This window comes from Ruditapes philippinarum, unplaced genomic scaffold, assembly GCF_026571515.1.
Source record: "Ruditapes philippinarum isolate M1 unplaced genomic scaffold, ASM2657151v2 ctg3720_1_1_1_1, whole genome shotgun sequence".
NCBI lineage: Eukaryota > Metazoa > Mollusca > Bivalvia > Venerida > Veneridae > Ruditapes > Ruditapes philippinarum.
The window spans coordinates 71,929-77,928 of NW_026852501.1; positions in this window are offsets into that span (position 1 = coordinate 71,929).

Consider the following 6,000-nt stretch of genomic DNA (forward strand, 5'->3'; position numbering starts at 1 on the left):
TTAAAAGAGATAAACTTGTATTCTAGGATCTAATTGGCTCATTTCTATTGTCATTTACAATGTTTTACATAATATTTTAAGCCTATTATAGCATTCGGCACGATATGGCCAGTTATGTGTTGACGTGCCGTAAAAATCCAAACAAACAAACAAAACCATCCCTTGTTGTGCACATCACCGGCATGATCCGCTTTGCTGCACAAAATGGCCGCCAGAGCTAAAAATAGAAAAATCTTGTCCGGCCTTCGCAGGTTAAACTAGTGGTTGGATTTCAGCCAAACTTTAGAGGAGTGATCAGTGCCATCCTTAGTTGTGCACATCACCGGCATTCTCCGCTTTGCTGCACAAAATAGCCGCCAGAGCTAAAAATAGAAAAATCTTGTCCGGCCTTCACAGGTCAAACTAGTTTTGGGATTTCAGTCAAACCTTACAGGCGTGATCAGAACCATCCCTTGTTATGCACATCACCGGCATAATCCGCTTTGCTGCACAAATGGCCACTTGAGTTAAAAATAGAAAAAAATCTTGTCCGGCCGTCAAAGGTCAAACTACTGGTCTTTACAGGAGTGATAAGTACCATCCCTAGTTGTACTGGCACATTCCGCTTCGATGCTCAAAATGGCCGTCATTCTGTACAGTCTTGTCAAATCAATTATAATATCTAAGGAGTGAGTCGGGGTGCAATATATAACTGCCTAGGCTAGGGAGGGCTATTGCCATTTTTTTTAATTCAAGTGTCTTAAGGGTCCTCTTCTAATATACTGTGTGGTCTTTAGAAATGTTTGGGGTGCAGCTGTAGTCTTTGGAAATTTGAGGGTGCAATAATAAACTACCTGACCTAGGAACGGGTATCACCAATTTGTTTTTTAGTTAAAATTTTGAGAAGAAGAAAAAGAAGGGTAACTAAAATAAAGACTGCATAGACCTTTGTGGGATATTGTCTTTTTATCAAAAATAATTATAATGTTCTCTCTTTTTTGTAGATATGACGAAACAAAAACAAAACGTTCAATTCAAGATGAATGGGTGCAACTGTTTCCATGGGTATCATTTGAATATAAAGAAATGTTTTGTAGTGCTTGCAGAAAATTTCCGTCATTATGTGACAAAGGATTAAACATTGTGAAGGGTATATCTGGAAATTATAGGAAAGAGACTCTCAGGTATCATGATAAAAGTGAGAAGCATATAATCCGAATGAATCGGAAGTCTGCTCTTGAAAATCCTAGTGAGACATTTATGGCCAAAAGTATTGTAAAATCTGTTGAAAAGAGGACTGAAATATTTGAAGCGTTATTCAATACAGCATACTACATAGCAATAGAAAATGAAGCTGTTGCAAAATTTCCAGAACTCTTAAATTACAAATTAAAAATGGTATTGAAATTGGTGACAATTATAAAACTGACAAAGCTTGTAGGCAATTTTGCATTATAGTCTGTCCCATTAAAAATGGAAATGAACTTTTGCCTGGTATGAATTAACAAAACGAGGTTGAATAAAAATTAAGCTATTTTTGTAAACTAAAAAAAGTCACCCTGGAGATTTTTCAGGATTTTTCTCTAAAGTGTCTACTTTTCTTGTGAAAGCAATTTTGATTTCTCTATGGTAAATCTCTTTTGTTTATTTTCCGTAGCCATTGCCGAAGTACTCTTCATTTGAAGATGAACGGGAGAAAGCACGTGTCATGTTTCTAACATACATGAAGTTCTCGGGGTCGTTTCATGATTATTTTACAAAGCTGGATCTACAAGATGTAACAGTTTTGTTACAATACATGACGGAAAACTTTTAAAAATGAAAAATAAGCAACAAGAACACCGAGTCACATGGATTTTATCTAGAAATTGCACTTACTTTTAAGCTAAATAGAATCCCTATGAATTTCGAAATTGATCTTTATAAACGTCACGAAAAATTCGTATTTCATTGCCATTTACTATCCAGTTCCGTAGCTCCCATTTTTTCACTTTAAAACTCCTGAATGACATGACTATGATCCAGAGGTTTTAAACTGTTAATCAGCCTCATTATTAAAACATTATTCAATTCGTGGAGTTATCTGGGTTTGCAAATGAAATATGTAAATGAAACACTTCATAATTCAATATGTTCCAAATCCATAACTCAAGAACGGCCCATCAATTTTAGTTATCAACATCATCTCTTGAAAATGGATTTCTGACGACAAAATTCTATTACGTCAACAACAATTTACGAAATATATGACGTAACAAAAATGCCTCGCGCTTTTTATGGATGATTCCAGTTGCGCCATTGACAGAGGGCGGTTAGGCATATGTAACATTATACAGATAATTTTAAGCGTTGAGATAAATTTGTCCTGATGGCATTTAAAATAATTTTTGTATATCCAGATTAGCAACATAACTCTAAAAATTACACCTTCATTCATATATTAATTAATAATAAAACTTTTGATAACATTTAAATAATTTTAAACACACTTAATGACAGGAATCTGAAACAGTACAATACTTCTTCCATTAATTACATATAACTTTCGTTTCGATTTTATGTTTTTAAACTATTTTATATATTTCTCAGAAATGACTTCCCTAAATATTATTTCGTTATTCAAGACTTCTGTAAATCCTACTCTTTTAGCTACAAAATATACAATACGCGGTATGTTTTCTCCCGCGAAAATTATGCTATTGTTTTTTCACTGAATATTTTCAAATTTCAGGAAGCTAAAAATATTGAGGACGTCACTCGATGTTTCTCTTTGACTCGATCTCCCCTTCAAATTTACATTATATGTAACACTTTGAGTCTAAAAAAACACACTTATTGTCGCTTATTGAACGCTCCAATTCAAACTTATTCAAAATAATATCAAATCACTGCCGGTATTTCTGGACATTTTTGTTGAATTGTGAGACAAAAAGTTAAATCTGTATGTGCATTTGATTGCTCAAACTAGAAAGCATGATATTATATTCTTATAATTTACATTTTCATCCCGAACGCGAGTCTGTGTTCTCTCATTAGCGAAGGAGTTAGTTAAAGTAGACACTGTGGTTACAAGCAAACCAATGCTGAACGTATAGTGAATCAGTTCCCCGTTCTATATATTTCTTGTCAGATATGCATGATAATGTAGTAGTAATTGTTTGCGATTTCTTGTGAAAGTTGAACCTACAGAAAATTTTAGCGAACTAACATCGCACCCGAAATAAGAAGGGTAACATATTTTTGTATCCCATCGAACCTGGTCAATTTTATTATTTTTGAATAGACGTGATACGTACTAATGGACAGAATTCAGACAACTACAGAATTATGTAAATTAAACATTAATTAGTGAAGAACCATTGTTATAGTCGTCTAGCTAGTGTTCCCGTTCCCATACCACGCGTTGCGGTATTCAAGATACGCGCTTGATTGAAAAGTTATCTATTAATCAAATCACTTCTTTGCTCTTTTACTCTTAAAAAGAATATAAAATACGACAGTATATCATGATAATTATAAAAATCTTTGTGTGTTAGAATTTTTAAAGCGTTTACTGATATTTTCACTTAAAATGATTTAATGGTTTGCTAGTAAAATTTGCCTTTTTGACACCAACTTTGTTCTCATTTTCTTTTTAATGACAGCATTTAGCTATTGATCAGTAAGTAAATAAGAATAATCAATTTTTTATAATTACCGAGTACATTTCATGCTAATTTTGAGACGAACCCTAAATGACGTCTATATGGGCGCCGCCATTTTGAAATGGACGTCACGTAAGTCAACAGGAAAAAATATAATTTTAACATTTTGACCACATTACTTACTTTATGAAAAAAAGGAAAACATATCTAGAGATATTGACGTGAGGGTTTACATGACATTAATTTAAATGAATTTGCTATTGTATTAAAATTAAAATGGAATAATCAAATTTGATGGGACAGACTATAGTTGCTCAGAAGTATTAACGGATAAGTAATTGAAGATAAATTATAGTGCATCTTGAGCATGGTCATGAAGAAAGTGTAAAGGATGGAATATTAAAAGGTTTGTAAACAGATGGTGTGGATACAGATGTTTTAAGTAACAAAAACTTGTTGGGATTCATACAGATGGAGCAGCTGTCAATCTTGGGAAGAAGGGAGGTGCTGTTATACTTCTGATTGAAACTGTCAATGAACCTCTTGGAGGTGAATACAACTGTGAAAATTATATGCATTATGTGGCTCACAATCTTGAGTTAGCTGTCTGTGATACAAAGAAAGAGTGTGCTTATTTGGATAAGATTATGATTTAAATGAATTTAATCAGAAAATAAAGGCGGTGATACTCAACCATATGTCTACAAAAGAAGCCGAATCTTGCATAGATGTAACAGCGGTTAAAACACTATGTGAAATAGAAGATGCAAATTGCAATTTGGAATTTCAGTGTGAATCTTTAGAGTCGAGAAACATTCGAGTTGATACGGATACTACAGACTCTTTAATGATTAATATGCCCCCATAACACAAACAAAAATTTTGGGAAATAAATAAACACTTTTCCGCATTTAAAGAGAAAATTTCAGATGCCCCTAAATTTAAAGACGAAATGTAAGTTTTAAAGGGCATGTACTTATTTTAATTTCCCCAAAAAAAGACTTTTTTGACTCGCTATTGCTAACTCTAAAAACGTTTAGAAAGATGTCAAAATACTCGCCAAATCTATGCAAAGGAAACTTCAGTCATTTTTGATTGCTTAAAACTGGTTCAAAGAAAGGATATAAATCCAAAATCAAGTGATATATGTACTGTAGGGATGGGTAACATTGTTACACCGGAAGACACTCGGAAACAGACACTAATTTCAGAAAAATCAACAAGTCCAAAACGTACAAAAGCGCTAATTATCGGTGATTCTATCATGAAAGCAATTAATAAATGAGGTCTACATGATACCGTAGATATATATTATGTAAGGGGAGGAACCGACCATGGCATAGCGTTACGATTGAAAAACTGGGATATGAGGGAATTACTCAACATTGTTATCTACGTCGGAGGAAATGACGTTGCGTCCGAAATCCTTCTTACATCGACTTTGGCAGAATTGAAAATTGCATTGACGTCGCTTGCCAAAACACAAGAACTGTTCAATATATATATATATAATATATATATATATATATATATATATATATATATATATATATATATATATATATATATATATATATATACTGTATGCCTAAGATAAGATGCAAATGCTACTTAACTGAATGAACAACTGGGACAGCTGTGTTAAGACAATAATGCTACACTGATTGACATATACAGCGGATTTGTCTATGGTGACGGCAGCGTAGCGAAACACCAATTTGTAGGGGATGGTATCCATTTAAGCTCGAGGGATGCGTCTGCGTTAGTATTAGCAATAAATAAAAGGCTACATATAATCAAAGAAAAATCCTCCCCAAATTCTGATATGTGCGCAACTGTAACAGATAGAACCAGAAGCATGAACAAAAACTTGACAAGAAGGTGGCAACATTTTTCGAAGCGAAGCAACGGGTACTTTTCCAGTGAAATGCCACATGGCGGAACCGGAAGTAGAAAATGCTTTGATCAGTGTTTTATCTGCAGAAGAATAAATCACAAGTCTAAAGAACTAGGATAATGCGGACATAAACTATTATAGCAAAGAACAATTCCGAACGTTGAATAAATTTAACAACGAATGCATTAACACTCTAAGTGAACATAGTAAGACAACTTTCTTAGAAAAAGAATCCAAAAATGAAATTTCATCAAATAATAGTAACATTTGTATTCTAACAGAATACTGGATCGAGGTATGTGATAGTAAAACAAACAGTTTATGTGAGAGTAAAACAAACAGTTTAACAAATGTAACTATATAATTTGACTATGATTTCCTCTTCTATATATTACATTAACAAATTTGGTATATCTCAAATAAGAAATAACTATATTGCAATATCCTAGTCACAAACAAGAACTTTTCAATTAACTCCGT